Here is a 23,230-nt window from a genome sequence, read left to right as displayed (position 1 = left end):
ATTTACATTGCTATAGAACCCATGATTCATATTGCTTTCAAGAAGTTTCAAAGCATGCAAATCTTTGATGATTCTTAGTTACAATTGCTTTTTGCTTAAAGCTAATTGCCAGCTTGGTCTATTTATTATTTTTTTCAAAATTTTCCTTAAATGGAAAGTAAAAAATACACAGAGATCTGTTATTCCCAAACACTCTCCTTTTTTTGTCAAAAATCAAAACTGCTAAACTCAGCTGTGGGTTACACCTCTGATTAGCATGTTCACTAAAAGGATGCCCTATTGTTATGCAGAGATTGTTCCTGCTACCACCTGTGGATTTGTGTGGCACTGCCCTATTTTCATTTGGCCCACTGGAATGTGCTCCTCCCTCTGCATAACAAAAAAAACCTTACTGATTACTGATTGGATAATGGTGTATACCACCTGGTTTATAAAGAGTTGGGAGATAGAGATAAGTGGATGTTTAAACAGAACCTGAAGATAAATACATGAGAACAATGGCTGTTTGCTTCTTGGAGGTAAGCTGCTTCATATTTTCTAATCCAATTCTTGTTCTTCTGCCAAAAGAAAATGATTGATATTTTTGTCCCATCTTACATGACCCAAAACAAAGCTCTCTCTTGTATTTCACTGCTGGTGAGTGTTTATTGTTTTGGGCAATGTGGGAACTGTGTTAAATCTTCCAGATGAAACTAGGAGCATCAGAGTGGCCGGTATTTTACTTTTAATGCTTTCAACTCAGTCAAACCTCAGTACTTTATTTTGTTTTAGTAAATGTAAGTGCTTCCTAGTTTGACCAAGGTGAGTAGCAGATTATCTACAACCAGAGCCACAATGAGTTTCACTAACAACCATTTCAGAAAAATCAGTACGTAAAACTCCAAATGGAGCACTTTTCTGTGACTACATATTGGAACAGTGCTCTTGTGTTTGGGGTATTGTGTAACCAGATTCACTTTAACAGAATGGTCCAAAAACGACATGATGGAAACTCAATTTCTTTGAAACATTTCTTAATACACATAGACATTGAGATGAAAATAATCTTTGTTCTTGGTCTGACAATTTTGAGCTGTGTTTAGGGTTAGATACTAATAGGATTTCCAAGAGTAATTTGTGGTAGAGTTGATTGAACAAAAGGAACTTTGCTTTTACATAGGTGATTTTTATGTCCACAGATTAGTCAAACAAAAACAATGTCTTGTATTTTACAAGAATGCCTTATATTTTCATTGCTATAGAACCCATGATTCATATTGCTTTCAAGAAGTTTCAAAGCATGCAAATCTTTGATGATTCTTAGTTACAATTGCTTTTTGCTTAAAGCTAATTGCCAGCTTGGTCTATTTATTATTTTTTTCAAAATTTTCCTTAAATGGAAAGTAAAAAATACACAGAGATCTGTTATTCCCAAACACTCTCCTTCTTTTGTCAAAAATCAAAACTGCTAAACTCAGCTGTGGGTTACACCTCTGCTTATCATGTTCACTAAAAGGATGCCCTATTGTTATGCAGAGATTGTTCCTGCTACCACCTGTGGATTTGTGTGGCACTGCCCTATTTTCATTTGGCCCACTGGAATGTGCTCCTCCCTCTGCATAACAAAAAAAAAACCTTACTGATTACTGATTGGATAATGGTGTATACCACCTGGTTTATAAAGAGTTGGGAGATAGAGATAAGTGGATGCTTAAACAGAACCTGAAGATAAATACATGAGAACAATGGCTGTTTGCTTCTTGGAGGTAAGCTGCTTCATATTTTCTAATCCAATTCTTGTTCTTCTGCCAAAAGAAAATGATTGATATTTTTGTCCCATCTTACATGACCCAAAACAAAGCTCTCTCTTGTATTTCACTGCTGGTGAGTGTTTATTGTTTTGGGCAATGTGGGAACTGTGTTAAATCTTCCAGATGAAACTAGGAGCATCAGAGTGGCCGGTACTCTACTTTTAATGCTTTCAACTCAGTCAAACCTCAGTACTTTATTTTGTTTTAGTACATGTAAGTGCTTCCTAGTTTGACCAAGGTGAGAAGCAGATTATCTACAACCAGAGCCACAATGAGTTTCACTAACAACCATTTCAGAAAAATCAGTACGTAAAACTCCAAATGGAGCACTTTTCTGTGACTACATATTGGAACAGTGCTCTTGTGTTTGGGGTATTGTGTAACCAGATTCACTTTAACAGAATGGTCCAAAAACGACTTGATGGAAACTCAATTTCTTTGAAACATTTCTTAATACACATAGACATTGAGATGAAAATAATCTTTGTTCTTGGTCTGACAATTTTGAGCTGTGTTTAGGGTTAGATAGTAATAGGATTTCCAAGAGTAATTTGTGGTAGAGTTGATTGAACAAAAGGAACTTTGCTTTTACATAGGTGATTTTTATGTCCACAGATAAGTCAAACAAAAGCAATGTCTTGTATTTTACAAGAATGCCTTATATTTTCATTGCTATAGAACCCATGATTCATATTGCTTTCAAGAAGTTTCAAAGCATGCAAATCTTTGATGATTCTTAGTTACAATTGCTTTTTGCTTAAAGCTAATTGCCAGCTTGGTCTATTTATTATTTTTTTCAAAATTTTCCTTAAATGGAAAGTAAAAAATACACAGAGATCTGTTATTCCCAAACACTCTCCTTTTTTGTCAAAAATCAAAATTGCTAAACTCAGCTGTTGGTTACACCTCTGATTAGCATGTTCACTAAAAGGATGCCCTATTGTTATGCAGAGATTGTTCCTGCTACCACCTGGGGATTTGTGTGGCACTGCCCTATTTTCATTTGGCCCACTGGAATGTGCTCCTCCCTCTGCATAACAAAAAAAAAACCTTACTGATTACTGATTGGATAATGGTGTATACCACCTGGTTTATAAAGAGTTGGGAGATAGAGATAAGTGGATGCTTAAACAGAACCTGAAGATAAATACATGAGAACAATGGCTGTTTGCTTCTTGGAGGTAAGCTGCTTCATATTTTCTAATCCAATTCTTGTTCTTCTGCCAAAAGAAAATGATTGATATTTTTGTCCCATCTTACATGACCCAAAACAAAGCTCTCTCTTGTATTTCACTGCTGGTGAGTGTTTATTGTTTTGGGCAATGTGGGAACGGTGTTAAATCTTCCAGATGAAACTAGGAGCATCAGAGTGGCCGGTACTCTACTTTTAATGCTTTCAACTCAGTCAAACCTCAGTACTTTATTTTGTTTTAGTACATGTAAGTGCTTCCTAGTTTGACCAAGGTGAGAAGCAGATTATCTACAACCAGAGCCACAATGAGTTTCACTAACAACCATTTCAGAAAAATCAGTGCGTAAAACTCCTAATGGAGCACTTTTCTGTGACTACATATTGGAACAGTGCTCTTGTGTTTGGGGTATTGTGTAACCAGATTCACTTTAACAGAATGGTCCAAAAACGACTTGATGGAAACTCAATTTCTTTGAAACATTTCTTAATACACATAGACATTGAGATGAAAATAATCTTTGTTCTTGGTCTGACAATTTTGACCCGTGTTTAGGGTTAGATAGTAATAGGATTTCCAAGAGTAATTTGTGGTAGAGTTGATTGAACAAAAGGAACTTTGCTTTTACATAGGTGATTGTTATGTCCACATATAAGTCAAACAAAAGCAATGTCTTGTATTTTACAAGAATGCCTTATATTTTCATTGCTATAGAACCCATGATTCATATTGCTTTCAAGAAGTTTCAAAGCATGCAAATCTTTGATGATTCTTAGTTACAATTGCTTTTTGCTTAAAGCTAATTGCCAGCTTGGTCTATTTATTATTTTTTTCAAAATTTTCCTTAAATGGAAAGTAAAAAATACACAGAGATCTGTTATTCCCAAACACTCTCCTTTTTTTGTCAAATCAAAACTGCTAAACTCAGCTGTGGGTTACACCTCTGATTAGCATGTTCACTAAAAGGATGCCCTATTGTTATGCAGAGATTGTTCCTGCTACCACCTGTGGATTTGTGTGGCACTGCCCTATTTTCATTTGGCCCACTGGAATGTGCTCCTCCCTCTGCATAACAAAAAAAAAAACCTTACTGATTACTGATTGGATAATGGTGTATACCACCTGGTTTATAAAGAGTTGGGAGATAGAGATAAGTGGATGCTTAAACAGAACCTGAAGATAAATACATGAGAACAATGGCTGTTTGCTTCTTGGAGGTAAGCTGCTTCATATTTTCTAATCCAATTCTTGTTCTTCTGCCAAAAGAAAATGATTGATATTTTTGTCCCATCTTACATGACCCAAAACAAAGCTCTCTCTTGTATTTCACTGCTGGTGAGTGTTTATTGTTTTGGGCAATGTGGGAACTGTGTTAAATCTTCCAGATGAAACTAGGAGCATCAGAGTGGCCGGTATTTTACTTTTAATGCTTTCAACTCAGTCAAACCTCAGTACTTTATTTTGTTTTAGTAAATGTAAGTGCTTCCTAGTTTGACCAAGGTGAGTAGCAGATTATCTACAACCAGAGCCACAATGAGTTTCACTAACAACCATTTCAGAAAAATCAGTACGTAAAACTCCAAATTGAGCACTTTTCTGTGACTACATATTGGAACAGTGCTCTTGTGTTTGGGGTATTGTGTAACCAGATTCACTTTAACAGAATGGTCCAAAAACGACTTGATGGAAACTCAATTTCTTTGAAACATTTCTTAATACACATAGACATTGAGATGAAAATAATCTTTGTTCTTGGTCTGACAATTTTGAGCTGTGTTTAGGGTTAGATAGTAATAGGATTTCCAAGAGTAATTTGTGGTAGAGTTGATTGAACAAAAGGAACTTTGCTTTTACATAGGTGATTTTTATGTCCACAGATTAGTCAAACAAAAACAATGTCTTGTATTTTACAAGAATGCCTTATATTTTCATTGCTATAGAACCCATGATTCATATTGCTTTCAAGAAGTTTCAAAGCATGCAAATCTTTGATGATTCTTAGTTACAATTGCTTTTTGCTTAAAGCTAATTGCCAGCTTGGTCTATTTATTATTTTTTTCAAAATTTTCCTTAAATGGAAAGTAAAAAATACACAGAGATCTGTTATTCCCAAACACTCTCCTTCTTTTGTCAAAAATCAAAACTGCTAAACTCAGCTGTGGGTTACACCTCTGCTTAGCATGTTCACTAAAAGGATGCCCTATTGTTATGCAGAGATTGTTCCTGCTACCACCTGTGGATTTGTGTGGCACTGCCCTATTTTCATTTGGCCCACTGGAATGTGCTCCTCCCTCTGCATAACAAAAAAAAACCTTACTGATTACTGATTGGATAATGGTGTATACCACCTGGTTTATAAAGAGTTGGGAGATAGAGATAAGTGGATGCTTAAACAGAACCTGAAGATAAATACATGAGAACAATGGCTGTTTGCTTCTTGGAGGTAAGCTGCTTCATATTTTCTAATCCAATTCTTGTTCTTCTGCCAAAAGAAAATGATTGATATTTTTGTCCCATCTTACATGACCCAAAACAAAGCTCTCTCTTGTATTTCACTGCTGGTGAGTGTTTATTGTTTTGGGCAATGTGGGAACTGTGTTAAATCTTCCAGATGAAACTAGGAGCATCAGAGTGGCCGGTATTCTACTTTTAATGCTTTCAACTCAGTCAAACCTCAGTACTTTATTTTGTTTTAGTACATGTAAGTGCTTCCTAGTTTGACCAAGGTGAGTAGCAGATTATCTACAACCAGAGCCACAATGAGTTTCACTAACAACCATTTCAGAAAAATCAGTGCGTAAAACTCCAAATGGAGCACTTTTCTGTGACTACATATTGGAACAGTGCTCTTGTGTTTAGGGTATTGTGTAACCAGATTCACTTTAACAGAATGGTCCAAAAACGACTTGATGGAAACTCAATTTCTTTGAAACATTTCTTAATACACATAGACATTGAGATGAAAATAATCTTTGTTCTTGGTCTGACAATTTTGACCCGTGTTTAGGGTTAGATAGTAATAGGATTTCCAAGAGTAATTTGTGGTAGAGTTGATTGAACAAAAGGAACTTTGCTTTTACATAGGTGATTGTTATGTCCACATATAAGTCAAACAAAAGCAATGTCTTGTATTTTACAAGAATGCCTTATATTTTCATTGCTATAGAACCCATGATTCATATTGCTTTCAAGAAGTTTCAAAGCATGCAAATCTTTGATGATTCTTAGTTACAATTGCTTTTTGCTTAAAGCTAATTGCCAGCTTGGTCTATTTATTATTTTTTTCAAAATTTTCCTTAAATGGAAAGTAAAAAATACACAGAGATCTGTTATTCCCAAACACTCTCCTTTTTTTGTCAAATCAAAACTGCTAAACTCAGCTGTGGGTTACACCTCTGATTAGCATGTTCACTAAAAGGATGCCCTATTGTTATGCAGAGATTGTTCCTGCTACCACCTGTGGATTTGTGTGGCACTGCCCTATTTTCATTTGGCCCACTGGAATGTGCTCCTCCCTCTGCATAACAAAAAAAAAAACCTTACTGATTACTGATTGGATAATGGTGTATACCACCTGGTTTATAAAGAGTTGGGAGATAGAGATAAGTGGATGCTTAAACAGAACCTGAAGATAAATACATGAGAACAATGGCTGTTTGCTTCTTGGAGGTAAGCTGCTTCATATTTTCTAATCCAATTCTTGTTCTTCTGCCAAAAGAAAATGATTGATATTTTTGTCCCATCTTACATGACCCAAAACAAAGCTCTCTCTTGTATTTCACTGCTGGTGAGTGTTTATTGTTTTGGGCAATGTGGGAACTGTGTTAAATCTTCCAGATGAAACTAGGAGCATCAGAGTGGCCGGTATTTTACTTTTAATGCTTTCAACTCAGTCAAACCTCAGTACTTTATTTTGTTTTAGTAAATGTAAGTGCTTCCTAGTTTGACCAAGGTGAGTAGCAGATTATCTACAACCAGAGCCACAATGAGTTTCACTAACAACCATTTCAGAAAAATCAGTACGTAAAACTCCAAATTGAGCACTTTTCTGTGACTACATATTGGAACAGTGCTCTTGTGTTTGGGGTATTGTGTAACCAGATTCACTTTAACAGAATGGTCCAAAAACGACTTGATGGAAACTCAATTTCTTTGAAACATTTCTTAATACACATAGACATTGAGATGAAAATAATCTTTGTTCTTGGTCTGACAATTTTGAGCTGTGTTTAGGGTTAGATAGTAATAGGATTTCCAAGAGTAATTTGTGGTAGAGTTGATTGAACAAAAGGAACTTTGCTTTTACATAGGTGATTTTTATGTCCACAGATTAGTCAAACAAAAACAATGTCTTGTATTTTACAAGAATGCCTTATATTTTCATTGCTATAGAACCCATGATTCATATTGCTTTCAAGAAGTTTCAAAGCATGCAAATCTTTGATGATTCTTAGTTACAATTGCTTTTTGCTTAAAGCTAATTGCCAGCTTGGTCTATTTATTATTTTTTTCAAAATTTTCCTTAAATGGAATGTAAAAAATACACAGAGATCTGTTATTCCCAAACACTCTCCTTCTTTTGTCAAAAATCAAAACTGCTAAACTCAGCTGTGGGTTACACCTCTGCTTAGCATGTTCACTAAAAGGATGCCCTATTGTTATGCAGAGATTGTTCCTGCTACCACCTGTGGATTTGTGTGGCACTGCCCTATTTTCATTTGGCCCACTGGAATGTGCTCCTCCCTCTGCATAACAAAAAAAAACCTTACTGATTACTGATTGGATAATGGTGTATACCACCTGGTTTATAAAGAGTTGGGAGATAGAGATAAGTGGATGCTTAAACAGAACCTGAAGATAAATACATGAGAACAATGGCTGTTTGCTTCTTGGAGGTAAGCTGCTTCATATTTTCTAATCCAATTCTTGTTCTTCTGCCAAAAGAAAATGATTGATATTTTTGTCCCATCTTACATGACCCAAAACAAAGCTCTCTCTTGTATTTCACTGCTGGTGAGTGTTTATTGTTTTGGGCAATGTGGGAACTGTGTTAAATCTTCCAGATGAAACTAGGAGCATCAGAGTGGCCGGTATTCTACTTTTAATGCTTTCAACTCAGTCAAACCTCAGTACTTTATTTTGTTTTAGTACATGTAAGTGCTTCCTAGTTTGACCAAGGTGAGTAGCAGATTATCTACAACCAGAGCCACAATGAGTTTCACTAACAACCATTTCAGAAAAATCAGTGCGTAAAAAACTCCAAATGGAGCACTTTTCTGTGACTACATATTGGAACAGTGCTCTTGTGTTTAGGGTATTGTGTAACCAGATTCACTTTAACAGAATGGTCAAAAAACGACTTGATGGAAACTCAATTTCTTTGAAACATTTCTTAATACACATAGACATTGAGATGAAAATAATCTTTGTTCTTGGTCTGACAATTTTGAGCTGTGTTTAGGGTTAGATAGTAATAGGATTTCCAAGAGTAATTTGTGGTAGAGTTGATTGAACAAAAGGAACTTTGCTTTTACATAGGTGATTTTTATGTCCACAGATTAGTCAAACAAAAACAATGTCTTGTATTTTACAAGAATGCCTTATATTTTCATTGCTATAGAACCCATGATTCATATTGCTTTCAAGAAGTTTCAAAGCATGCAAATCTTTGATGATTCTTAGTTACAATTGCTTTTTGCTTAAAGCTAATTGCCAGCTTGGTCTATTTATTATTTTTTTCAAAATTTTCCTTAAATGGAAAGTAAAAAATACACAGAGATCTGTTATTCCCAAACACTCTCCTTCTTTTGTCAAAAATCAAAACTGCTAAACTCAGCTGTGGGTTACACCTCTGCTTAGCATGTTCACTAAAAGGATGCCCTATTGTTATGCAGAGATTGTTCCTGCTACCACCTGTGGATTTGTGTGGCACTGCCCTATTTTCATTTGGCCCACTGGAATGTGCTCCTCCCTCTGCATAACAAAAAAAAAACCTTACTGATTACTGATTGGATAATGGTGTATATCACCTGGTTTATAAAGAGTTGGGAGATAGAGATAAGTGGATGCTTAAACAGAACCTGAAGATAAATACATGAGAACAGTGGCTGTTTGCTTCTTGGAGGTAAGCTGCTTCATATTTTCTAATCCAATTCTTGTTCTGCCAAAAGAAAATGATTGATATTTTTGTCCCATCTTACATGACCCAAAACAAAGCTCTCTCTTGTATTTCACTGCTGGTGAGTGTTTATTGTTTTGGGCAATGTGGGAACTGTGTTAAATCTTCCAGATGAAACTAGGAGCATCAGAGTGGCCGGTACTCTACTTTTAATGCTTTCAACTCAGTCAAACCTCAGTACTTTATTTTGTTTTAGTACATGTAAGTGCTTCCTAGTTTGACCAAGGTGAGAAGCAGATTATCTACAACCAGAGCCACAATGAGTTTCACTAACAACCATTTCAGAAAAATCAGTGCGTAAAACTCCAAATGGAGCACTTTTCTGTGACTGCATATTGGAACAGTGCTCTTGTGTTTGGGGTATTGTGTATCCAGATTCACTTTAACAGAATGGTCCAAAAACGACTTGATGGAAACTCAATTTCTTTGAAACATTTCTTAATACACATAGACATTGAGATGAAAATAATCTTTGTTCTTGGTCTGACAATTTTGAGCCATGTTTAGGGTTAGATAGTAATAGGATTTCCAAGAGTAATTTGTGGTAGAGTTGATTGAACAAAAGGAACTTTGCTTTTACATAGGTGATTTTTATGTCCACAGATAAGTCAAACAAAAGCAATGTCTTGTATTTTACAAGAATGCCTTATATTTTCATTGCTATAGAACCCATGATTCATATTGCTTTCAAGAAGTTTCAAAGCATGCAAATCTTTGATGATTCTTAGTTACAATTGCTTTTTGCTTAAAGCTAATTGCCAGCTTGGTCTATTTATTATTTTTTTCAAAATTTTCCTTAAATGGAAAGTAAAAAATACACAGAGATCTGTTATTCCCAAACACTCTCCTTTTTTTGTCAAAAATCAAAACTGCTAAACTCAGCTGTGGGTTACACCTCTGCTTAGCATGTTCACTAAAAGGATGCCCTATTGTTATGCAGAGATTGTTCCTGCTACCACCTGTGGATTTGTGTGGCACTGCCCTATTTTCATTTGGCCCACTGGAATGTGCTCCTCCCTCTGCATAACAAAAAAAAACCTTACTGATTACTGATTGGATAATGGTGTATACCACCTGGTTTATAAAGAGTTGGGAGATAGAGATAAGTGGATGCTTAAACAGAACCTGAAGATAAATACATGAGAACAATGGCTGTTTGCTTCTTGGAGGTAAGCTGCTTCATATTTTCTAATCCAATTCTTGTTCTTCTGCCAAAAGAAAATGATTGATATTTTTGTCCCATCTTACATGACCCAAAACAAAGCTCTCTCTTGTATTTCACTGCTGGTGAGTGTTTATTGTTTTGGGCAATGTGGGAACTGTGTTAAATCTTCCAGATGAAACTAGGAGCATCAGAGTGGCCGGTATTTTACTTTTAATGCTTTCAACTCAGTCAAACCTCAGTACTTTATTTTGTTTTAGTACATGTAAGTGCTTCCTAGTTTGACCAAGGTGAGTAGCAGATTATCTACAACCAGAGCCACAATGAGTTTCACTAACAACCATTTCAGAAAAATCAGTACGTAAAACTCCAAATGGAGCACTTTTCTGTGACTACATATTGGAACAGTGCTCTTGTGTTTGGGGTATTGTGTAACCAGATTCACTTTAACAGAATGGTCCAAAAACGACTTGATGGAAACTCAATTTCTTTGAAACATTTCTTAATACACATAGACATTGAGATGAAAATAATCTTTGTTCTTGGTCTGACAATTTTGAGCTGTGTTTAGGGTTAGATAGTAATAGGATTTCCAAGAGTAATTTGTGGTAGAGTTGATTGAACAAAAGGAACTTTGCTTTTACATAGGTGATTTTTATGTCCACAGATTAGTCAAACAAAAACAATGTCTTGTATTTTACAAGAATGCCTTATATTTTCATTGCTATAGAACCCATGATTCATATTGCTTTCAAGAAGTTTCAAAGCATGCAAATCTTTGATGATTCTTAGTTACAATTGCTTTTTGCTTAAAGCTAATTGCCAGCTTGGTCTATTTATTATTTTTTTCAAAATTTTCCTTAAATGGAAAGTAAAAAATACACAGAGATCTGTTATTCCCAAACACTCTCCTTCTTTTGTCAAAAATCAAAACTGCTAAACTCAGCTGTGGGTTACACCTCTGCTTAGCATGTTCACTAAAAGGATGCCCTATTGTTATGCAGAGATTGTTCCTGCTACCACCTGTGGATTTGTGTGGCACTGCCCTATTTTCATTTGGCCCACTGGAATGTGCTCCTCCCTCTGCATAACAAAAAAAAACCTTACTGATTACTGATTGGATAATGGTGTATACCACCTGGTTTATAAAGAGTTGGGAGATAGAGATAAGTGGATGCTTAAACAGAACCTGAAGATAAATACATGAGAACAATGGCTGTTTGCTTCTTGGAGGTAAGCTGCTTCATATTTTCTAATCCAATTCTTGTTCTTCTGCCAAAAGAAAATGATTGATATTTTTGTCCCATCTTACATGACCCAAAACAAAGCTCTCTCTTGTATTTCACTGCTGGTGAGTGTTTATTGTTTTGGGCAATGTGGGAACTGTGTTAAATCTTCCAGATGAAACTAGGAGCATCAGAGTGGCCGGTATTTTACTTTTAATGCTTTCAACTCAGTCAAACCTCAGTACTTTATTTTGTTTTAGTACATGTAAGTGCTTCCTAGTTTGACCAAGGTGAGTAGCAGATTATCTACAACCAGAGCCACAATGAGTTTCACTAACAACCATTTCAGAAAAATCAGTACGTAAAACTCCAAATGGAGCACTTTTCTGTGACTACATATTGGAACAGTGCTCTTGTGTTTGGGGTATTGTGTAACCAGATTCACTTTAACAGAATGGTCCAAAAACGACTTGATGGAAAGTCAATTTCTTTGAAACATTTCTTAATACACATAGACATTGAGATGAAAATAATCTTTGTTCTTGGTCTGACAATTTTGAGCTGTGTTTAGGGTTAGATAGTAATAGGATTTCCAAGAGTAATTTGTGGTAGAGTTGATTGAACAAAAGGAACTTTGCTTTTACATAGGTGATTTTTATGTCCACAGATTAGTCAAACAAAAACAATGTCTTGTATTTTACAAGAATGCCTTATATTTTCATTGCTATAGAACCCATGATTCATATTGCTTTCAAGAAGTTTCAAAGCATGCAAATCTTTGATGATTCTTAGTTACAATTGCTTTTTGCTTAAAGCTAATTGCCAGCTTGGTCTATTTATTATTTTTTTCAAAATTTTCCTTAAATGGAAAGTAAAAAATACACAGAGATCTGTTATTCCCAAACACTCTCCTTCTTTTGTCAAAAATCAAAACTGCTAAACTCAGCTGTGGGTTACACCTCTGCTTATCATGTTCACTAAAAGGATGCCCTATTGTTATGCAGAGATTGTTCCTGCTACCACCTGTGGATTTGTGTGGCACTGCCCTATTTTCATTTGGCCCACTGGAATGTGCTCCTCCCTCTGCATAACAAAAAAAAACCTTACTGATTACTGATTGGATAATGGTGTATATCACCTGGTTTATAAAGAGTTGGGAGATAGAGATAAGTGGATGCTTAAACAGAACCTGAAGATAAATACATGAGAACAATGGCTGTTTGCTTCTTGGAGGTAAGCTGCTTCATATTTTCTAATCCAATTCTTGTTCTGCCAAAAGAAAATGATTGATATTTTTGTCCCATCTTACATGACCCAAAACAAAGCTCTCTCTTGTATTTCACTGCTGGTGAGTGTTTATTGTTTTGGGCAATGTGGGAACTGTGTTAAATCTTCCAGATGAAACTAGGAGCATCAGAGTGGCCGGTACTCTACTTTTAATGCTTTCAACTCAGTCAAACCTCAGTACTTTATTTTGTTTTAGTACATGTAAGTGCTTCCTAGTTTGACCAAGGTGAGAAGCAGATTATCTACAACCAGAGCCACAATGAGTTTCACTAACAACCATTTCAGAAAAATCAGTGCGTAAAACTCCAAATGGAGCACTTTTCTGTGACTACATATTGGAACAGTGCTCTTGTGTTTGGGGTATTGTGTAACCAGATTCACTTTAACAGAATGGTCCAAAAACGACTTGATGGAAACTCAATTTCTTTGAAACATTTCTTAATACACATAGACATTGAGATGAAAAAAATCTTTGTTCTTGGTCTGACAATTTTGAGCTGTGTTTAGGGTTAGATAGTAATAGGATTTCCAAGAGTAATTTGTGGTAGAGTTGATTGAACAAAAGGAACTTTGCTTTTACATAGGTGATTTTTATGTCCACAGATAAGTCAAACAAAAGCAATGTCTTGTATTTTACAAGAATGCCTTATATTTTCATTGCTATAGAACCCATGATTCATATTGCTTTCAAGAAGTTTCAAAGCATGCAAATCTTTGATGATTCTTAGTTACAATTGCTTTTTGCTTAAAGCTAATTGCCAGCTTGGTCTATTTATTATTTTTTTCAAAATTTTCCTTAAATGGAAAGTAAAAAATACACAGAGATCTGTTATTCCCAAACACTCTCCTTCTTTTGTCAAAAATCAAAACTGCTAAACTCAGCTGTGGGTTACACCTCTGCTTAGCATGTTCACTAAAAGGATGCCCTATTGTTATGCAGAGATTGTTCCTGCTACCACCTGGGGATTTGTGTGGCACTGCCCTATTTTCATTTGGCCCACTGGAATGTGCTCCTCCCTCTGCATAACAAAAAAAACCTTACTGATTACTGATTGGATAATGGTGTATACCACCTGGTTTATAAAGAGTTGGGAGATAGAGATAAGTGGATGCTTAAACAGAACCTGAAGATAAATACAGGAGAACAATGGCTGTTTGCTTCTTGGAGGTAAGCTGCTTCATATTTTCTAATCCAATTCTTGTTCTGCCAAAAGAAAATGATTGATATTTTTGTCCCATCTTACATGACCCAAAACAAAGCTCTCTCTTGTATTTCACTGCTGGTGAGTGTTTATTGTTTTGGGCAATGTGGGAACTGTGTTAAATCTTCCAGATGAAACTAGGAGCATCAGAGTGGCCGGTACTCTACTTTTAATGCTTTCAACTCAGTCAAACCTCAGTACTTTATTTTGTTTTAGTACATGTAAGTGCTTCCTAGTTTGACCAAGGTGAGAAGCAGATTATCTACAACCAGAGCCACAATGAGTTTCACTAACAACCATTTCAGAAAAATCAGTGCGTAAAACTCCAAATGGAGCACTTTTCTGTGACTGCATATTGGAACAGTGCTCTTGTGTTTGGGGTATTGTGTATCCAGATTCACTTTAACAGAATGGTCCAAAAACGACTTGATGGAAACTCAATTTCTTTGAAACATTTCTTAATACACATAGACATTGAGATGAAAATAATCTTTGTTCTTGGTCTGACAATTTTGAGCCATGTTTAGGGTTAGATAGTAATAGGATTTCCAAGAGTAATTTGTGGTAGAGTTGATTGAACAAAAGGAACTTTGCTTTTACATAGGTGATTTTTATGTCCACAGATAAGTCAAACAAAAGCAATGTCTTGTATTTTACAAGAATGCCTTATATTTACATTGCTATAGAACCCATGATTCATATTGCTTTCAAGAAGTTTCAAAGCATGCAAATCTTTGATGATTCTTAGTTACAATTGCTTTTTGCTTAAAGCTAATTGCCAGCTTGGTCTATTTATTATTTTTTTCAAAATTTTCCTTAAATGGAAAGTAAAAAATACACAGAGATCTGTTATTCCCAAACACTCTCCTTTTTTTGTCAAAAATCAAAACTGCTAAACTCAGCTGTGGGTTACACCTCTGATTAGCATGTTCACTAAAAGGATGCCCTATTGTTATGCAGAGATTGTTCCTGCTACCACCTGTGGATTTGTGTGGCACTGCCCTATTTTCATTTGGCCCACTGGAATGTGCTCCTCCCTCTGCATAACAAAAAAAAAACCTTACTGATTACTGATTGGATAATGGTGTATACCACCTGGTTTATAAAGAGTTGGGAGATAGAGATAAGTGGATGCTTAAACAGAACCTGAAGATAAATACATGAGAACAATGGCTGTTTGCTTCTTGGAGGTAAGCTGCTTCATATTTTCTAATCCAATTCTTGTTCTTCTGCCAAAAGAAAATGATTGATATTTTTGTCCCATCTTACATGACCCAAAACAAAGCTCTCTCTTGTATTTCACTGCTGGTGAGTGTTTATTGTTTTGGGCAATGTGGGAACTGTGTTAAATCTTCCAGATGAAACTAGGAGCATCAGAGTGGCCGGTATTTTACTTTTAATGCTTTCAACTCAGTCAAACCTCAGTACTTTATTTTGTTTTAGTAAATGTAAGTGCTTCCTAGTTTGACCAAGGTGAGTAGCAGATTATCTACAACCAGAGCCACAATGAGTTTCACTAACAACCATTTCAGAAAAATCAGTACGTAAAACTCCAAATTGAGCACTTTTCTGTGACTACATATTGGAACAGTGCTCTTGTGTTTGGGGTATTGTGTAACCAGATTCACTTTAACAGAATGGTCCAAAAACGACATGATGGAAACTCAATTTCTTTGAAACATTTCTTAATACACATAGACATTGAGATGAAAATAATCTTTGTTCTTGGTCTGACAATTTTGAGCCATGTTTAGGGTTAGATAGTAATAGGATTTCCAAGAGTAATTTGTGGTAGAGTTGATTGAACAAAAGGAACTTTGCTTTTACATAGGTGATTTTTATGTCCACAGATAAGTCAAACAAAAGCAATGTCTTGTATTTTACAAGAATGCCTTATATTTACATTGCTATAGAACCCATGATTCATATTGCTTTCAAGAAGTTTCAAAGCATGCAAATCTTTGATGATTCTTAGTTACAATTGCTTTTTGCTTAAAGCTAATTGCCAGCTTGGTCTATTTATTATTTTTTTCAAAATTTTCCTTAAATGGAAAGTAAAAAATACACAGAGATCTGTTATTCCCAAACACTCTCCTTTTTTTGTCAAAAATCAAAACTGCTAAACTCAGCTGTGGGTTACACCTCTGATTAGCATGTTCACTAAAAGGATGCCCTATTGTTATGCAGAGATTGTTCCTGCTACCACCTGTGGATTTGTGTGGCACTGCCCTATTTTCATTTGGCCCACTGGAATGTGCTCCTCCCTCTGCATAACAAAAAAAAAACCTTACTGATTACTGATTGGATAATGGTGTATACCACCTGGTTTATAAAGAGTTGGGAGATAGAGATAAGTGGATGCTTAAACAGAACCTGAAGATAAATACATGAGAACAATGGCTGTTTGCTTCTTGGAGGTAAGCTGCTTCATATTTTCTAATCCAATTCTTGTTCTTCTGCCAAAAGAAAATGATTGATATTTTTGTCCCATCTTACATGACCCAAAACAAAGCTCTCTCTTGTATTTCACTGCTGGTGAGTGTTTATTGTTTTGGGCAATGTGGGAACTGTGTTAAATCTTCCAGATGAAACTAGGAGCATCAGAGTGGCCGGTATTTTACTTTTTATGCTTTCAACTCAGTCAAACCTCAGTACTTTATTTTGTTTTAGTACATGTAAGTGCTTCCTAGTTTGACCAAGGTGAGAAGCAGATTATCTACAACCAGAGCCACAATGAGTTTCACTAACAACCATTTCAGAAAAATCAGTGCGTAAAACTCCAAATGGAGCACTTTTCTGTGACTGCATATTGGAACAGTGCTCTTGTGTTTGGGGTATTGTGTATCCAGATTCACTTTAACAGAATGGTCCAAAAACGACTTGATGGAAACTCAATTTCTTTGAAACATTTCTTAATACACATAGACATTGAGATGAAAATAATCTTTGTTCTTGGTCTGACAATTTTGAGCCATGTTTAGGGTTAGATAGTAATAGGATTTCCAAGAGTAATTTGTGGTAGAGTTGATTGAACAAAAGGAACTTTGCTTTTACATAGGTGATTTTTATGTCCACAGATAAGTCAAACAAAAGCAATGTCTTGTATTTTACAAGAATGCCTTATATTTACATTGCTATAGAACCCATGATTCATATTGCTTTCAAGAAGTTTCAAAGCATGCAAATCTTTGATGATTCTTAGTTACAATTGCTTTTTGCTTAAAGCTAATTGCCAGCTTGGTCTATTTATTATTTTTTTCAAAATTTTCCTTAAATGGAAAGTAAAAAATACACAGAGATCTGTTATTCCCAAACACTCTCCTTTTTTTGTCAAAAATCAAAACTGCTAAACTCAGCTGTGGGTTACACCTCTGATTAGCATGTTCACTAAAAGGATGCCCTATTGTTATGCAGAGATTGTTCCTGCTACCACCTGTGGATTTGTGTGGCACTGCCCTATTTTCATTTGGCCCACTGGAATGTGCTCCTCCCTCTGCATAACAAAAAAAAAACCTTACTGATTACTGATTGGATAATGGTGTATACCACCTGGTTTATAAAGAGTTGGGAGATAGAGATAAGTGGATGCTTAAACAGAACCTGAAGATAAATACATGAGAACAATGGCTGTTTGCTTCTTGGAGGTAAGCTGCTTCATATTTTCTAATCCAATTCTTGTTCTTCTGCCAAAAGAAAATGATTGATATTTTTGTCCCATCTTACATGACCCAAAACAAAGCTCTCTCTTGTATTTCACTGCTGGTGAGTGTTTATTGTTTTGGGCAATGTGGGAACTGTGTTAAATCTTCCAGATGAAACTAGGAGCATCAGAGTGGCCGGTATTTTACTTTTAATGCTTTCAACTCAGTCAAACCTCAGTACTTTATTTTGTTTTAGTAAATGTAAGTGCTTCCTAGTTTGACCAAGGTGAGTAGCAGATTATCTACAACCAGAGCCACAATGAGTTTCACTAACAACCATTTCAGAAAAATCAGTACGTAAAACTCCAAATTGAGCACTTTTCTGTGACTACATATTGGAACAGTGCTCTTGTGTTTGGGGTATTGTGTAACCAGATTCACTTTAACAGAATGGTCCAAAAACGACATGATGGAAACTCAATTTCTTTGAAACATTTCTTAATACACATAGACATTGAGATGAAAATAATCTTTGTTCTTGGTCTGACAATTTTGAGCCATGTTTAGGGTTAGATAGTAATAGGATTTCCAAGAGTAATTTGTGGTAGAGTTGATTGAACAAAAGGAACTTTGCTTTTACATAGGTGATTTTTATGTCCACAGATAAGTCAAACAAAAGCAATGTCTTGTATTTTACAAGAATGCCTTATATTTACATTGCTATAGAACCCATGATTCATATTGCTTTCAAGAAGTTTCAAAGCATGCAAATCTTTGATGATTCTTAGTTACAATTGCTTTTTGCTTAAAGCTAATTGCCAGCTTGGTCTATTTATTATTTTTTTCAAAATTTTCCTTAAATGGAAAGTAAAAAATACACAGAGATCTGTTATTCCCAAACACTCTCCTTTTTTTGTCAAAAATCAAAACTGCTAAACTCAGCTGTGGGTTACACCTCTGATTAGCATGTTCACTAAAAGGATGCCCTATTGTTATGCAGAGATTGTTCCTGCTACCACCTGTGGATTTGTGTGGCACTGCCCTATTTTCATTTGGCCCACTGGAATGTGCTCCTCCCTCTGCATAACAAAAAAAAAACCTTACTGATTACTGATTGGATAATGGTGTATACCACCTGGTTTATAAAGAGTTGGGAGATAGAGATAAGTGGATGCTTAAACAGAACCTGAAGATAAATACATGAGAACAATGGCTGTTTGCTTCTTGGAGGTAAGCTGCTTCATATTTTCTAATCCAATTCTTGTTCTTCTGCCAAAAGAAAATGATTGATATTTTTGTCCCATCTTACATGACCCAAAACAAAGCTCTCTCTTGTATTTCACTGCTGGTGAGTGTTTATTGTTTTGGGCAATGTGGGAACTGTGTTAAATCTTCCAGATGAAACTAGGAGCATCAGAGTGGCCGGTATTTTACTTTTAATGCTTTCAACTCAGTCAAACCTCAGTACTTTATTTTGTTTTAGTAAATGTAAGTGCTTCCTAGTTTGACCAAGGTGAGTAGCAGATTATCTACAACCAGAGCCACAATGAGTTTCACTAACAACCATTTCAGAAAAATCAGTACGTAAAACTCCAAATTGAGCACTTTTCTGTGACTACATATTGGAACAGTGCTCTTGTGTTTGGGGTATTGTGTAACCAGATTCACTTTAACAGAATGGTCCAAAAACGACATGATGGAAACTCAATTTCTTTGAAACATTTCTTAATACACATAGACATTGAGATGAAAATAATCTTTGTTCTTGGTCTGACAATTTTGAGCCATGTTTAGGGTTAGATAGTAATAGGATTTCCAAGAGTAATTTGTGGTAGAGTTGATTGAACAAAAGGAACTTTGCTTTTACATAGGTGATTTTTATGTCCACAGATAAGTCAAACAAAAGCAATGTCTTGTATTTTACAAGAATGCCTTATATTTACATTGCTATAGAACCCATGATTCATATTGCTTTCAAGAAGTTTCAAAGCATGCAAATCTTTGATGATTCTTAGTTACAATTGCTTTTTGCTTAAAGCTAATTGCCAGCTTGGTCTATTTATTATTTTTTTCAAAATTTTCCTTAAATGGAAAGTAAAAAATACACAGAGATCTGTTATTCCCAAACACTCTCCTTTTTTGTCAAAAATCAAAACTGCTAAACTCAGCTGTGGGTTACACCTCTGATTAGCATGTTCACTAAAAGGATGCCCTATTGTTATGCAGAGATTGTTCCTGCTACCACCTGTGGATTTGTGTGGCACTGCCCTATTTTCATTTGGCCCACTGGAATGTGCTCCTCCCTCTGCATAACAAAAAAAAAACCTTACTGATTACTGATTGGATAATGGTGTATACCACCTGGTTTATAAAGAGTTGGGAGATAGAGATAAGTGGATGCTTAAACAGAACCTGAAGATAAATACATGAGAACAATGGCTGTTTGCTTCTTGGAGGTAAGCTGCTTCATATTTTCTAATCCAATTCTTGTTCTTCTGCCAAAAGAAAATGATTGATATTTTTGTCCCATCTTACATGACCCAAAACAAAGCTCTCTCTTGTATTTCACTGCTGGTGAGTGTTTATTGTTTTGGGCAATGTGGGAACTGTGTTAAATCTTCCAGATGAAACTAGGAGCATCAGAGTGGCCGGTATTTTACTTTTAATGCTTTCAACTCAGTCAAACCTCAGTACTTTATTTTGTTTTAGTAAATGTAAGTGCTTCCTAGTTTGACCAAGGTGAGTAGCAGATTATCTACAACCAGAGCCACAATGAGTTTCACTAACAACCATTTCAGAAAAATCAGTACGTAAAACTCCAAATTGAGCACTTTTCTGTGACTACATATTGGAACAGTGCTCTTGTGTTTGGGGTATTGTGTAACCAGATTCACTTTAACAGAATGGTCCAAAAACGACATGATGGAAACTCAATTTCTTTGAAACATTTCTTAATACACATAGACATTGAGATGAAAATAATCTTTGTTCTTGGTCTGACAATTTTGAGCCATGTTTAGGGTTAGATAGTAATAGGATTTCCAAGAGTAATTTGTGGTAGAGTTGATTGAACAAAAGGAACTTTGCTTTTACATAGGTGATTTTTATGTCCACAGATAAGTCAAACAAAAGCAATGTCTTGTATTTTACAAGAATGCCTTATATTTACATTGCTATAGAACCCATGATTCATATTGCTTTCAAGAAGTTTCAAAGCATGCAAATCTTTGATGATTCTTAGTTACAATTGCTTTTTGCTTAAAGCTAATTGCCAGCTTGGTCTATTTATTATTTTTTTCAAAATTTTCCTTAAATGGAAAGTAAAAAATACACAGAGATCTGTTATTCCCAAACACTCTCCTTTTTTTGTCAAAAATCAAAACTGCTAAACTCAGCTGTGGGTTACACCTCTGATTAGCATGTTCACTAAAAGGATGCCCTATTGTTATGCAGAGATTGTTCCTGCTACCACCTGTGGATTTGTGTGGCACTGCCCTATTTTCATTTGGCCCACTGGAATGTGCTCCTCCCTCTGCATAACAAAAAAAAAACCTTACTGATTACTGATTGGATAATGGTGTATACCACCTGGTTTATAAAGAGTTGGGAGATAGAGATAAGTGGATGCTTAAACAGAACCTGAAGATAAATACATGAGAACAATGGCTGTTTGCTTCTTGGAGGTAAGCTGCTTCATATTTTCTAATCCAATTCTTGTTCTTCTGCCAAAAGAAAATGATTGATATTTTTGTCCCATCTTACATGACCCAAAACAAAGCTCTCTCTTGTATTTCACTGCTGGTGAGTGTTTATTGTTTTGGGCAATGTGGGAACTGTGTTAAATCTTCCAGATGAAACTAGGAGCATCAGAGTGGCCGGTATTTTACTTTTAATGCTTTCAACTCAGTCAAACCTCAGTACTTTATTTTGTTTTAGTAAATGTAAGTGCTTCCTAGTTTGACCAAGGTGAGTAGCAGATTATCTACAACCAGAGCCACAATGAGTTTCACTAACAACCATTTCAGAAAAATCAGTACGTAAAACTCCAAATTGAGCACTTTTCTGTGACTACATATTGGAACAGTGCTCTTGTGTTTGGGGTATTGTGTAACCAGATTCACTTTAACAGAATGGTCCAAAAACGACATGATGGAAACTCAATTTCTTTGAAACATTTCTTAATACACAGACATTGAGATGAAAATAATCTTTGTTCTTGGTCTGACAATTTTGAGCTGTGTTTAGGGTTAGATACTAATAGGATTTCCAAGAGTAATTTGTGGTAGAGTTGATTGAACAAAAGGAACTTTGCTTTTACATAGGTGATTTTTATGTCCACAGATTAGTCAAACAAAAACAATGTCTTGTATTTTACAAGAATGCCTTATATTTTCATTGCTATAGAACCCATGATTCATATTGCTTTCAAGAAGTTTCAAAGCATGCAAATCTTTGATGATTCTTAGTTACAATTGCTTTTTGCTTAAAGCTAATTGCCAGCTTGGTCTATTTATTATTTTTTTCAAAATTTTCCTTAAATGGAAAGTAAAAAATACACAGAGATCTGTTATTCCCAAACACTCTCCTTCTTTTGTCAAAAATCAAAACTGCTAAACTCAGCTGTGGGTTACACCTCTGCTTATCATGTTCACTAAAAGGATGCCCTATTGTTATGCAGAGATTGTTCCTGCTACCACCTGTGGATTTGTGTGGCACTGCCCTATTTTCATTTGGCCCACTGGAATGTGCTCCTCCCTCTGCATAACAAAAAAAAAACCTTACTGATTACTGATTGGATAATGGTGTATACCACCTGGTTTATAAAGAGTTGGGAGATAGAGATAAGTGGATGCTTAAACAGAACCTGAAGATAAATACATGAGAACAATGGCTGTTTGCTTCTTGGAGGTAAGCTGCTTCATATTTTCTAATCCAATTCTTGTTCTTCTGCCAAAAGAAAATGATTGATATTTTTGTCCCATCTTACATGACCCAAAACAAAGCTCTCTCTTGTATTTCACTGCTGGTGAGTGTTTATTGTTTTGGGCAATGTGGGAACTGTGTTAAATCTTCCAGATGAAACTAGGAGCATCAGAGTGGCCGGTACTCTACTTTTAATGCTTTCAACTCAGTCAAACCTCAGTACTTTATTTTGTTTTAGTACATGTAAGTGCTTCCTAGTTTGACCAAGGTGAGAAGCAGATTATCTACAACCAGAGCCACAATGAGTTTCACTAACAACCATTTCAGAAAAATCAGTACGTAAAACTCCAAATGGAGCACTTTTCTGTGACTACATATTGGAACAGTGCTCTTGTGTTTGGGGTATTGTGTAACCAGATTCACTTTAACAGAATGGTCCAAAAACGACTTGATGGAAACTCAATTTCTTTGAAACATTTCTTAATACACATAGACATTGAGATGAAAATAATCTTTGTTCTTGGTCTGACAATTTTGAGCTGTGTTTAGGGTTAGATAGTAATAGGATTTCCAAGAGTAATTTGTGGTAGAGTTGATTGAACAAAAGGAACTTTGCTTTTACATAGGTGAT

Source organism: Aquarana catesbeiana, linkage group LG03 (genome assembly GCF_042186555.1).
Source record: "Aquarana catesbeiana isolate 2022-GZ linkage group LG03, ASM4218655v1, whole genome shotgun sequence".
Taxonomy (NCBI): Eukaryota; Metazoa; Chordata; class Amphibia; order Anura; family Ranidae; genus Aquarana; species Aquarana catesbeiana.
This window is presented reverse-complemented; position numbering follows the sequence as displayed.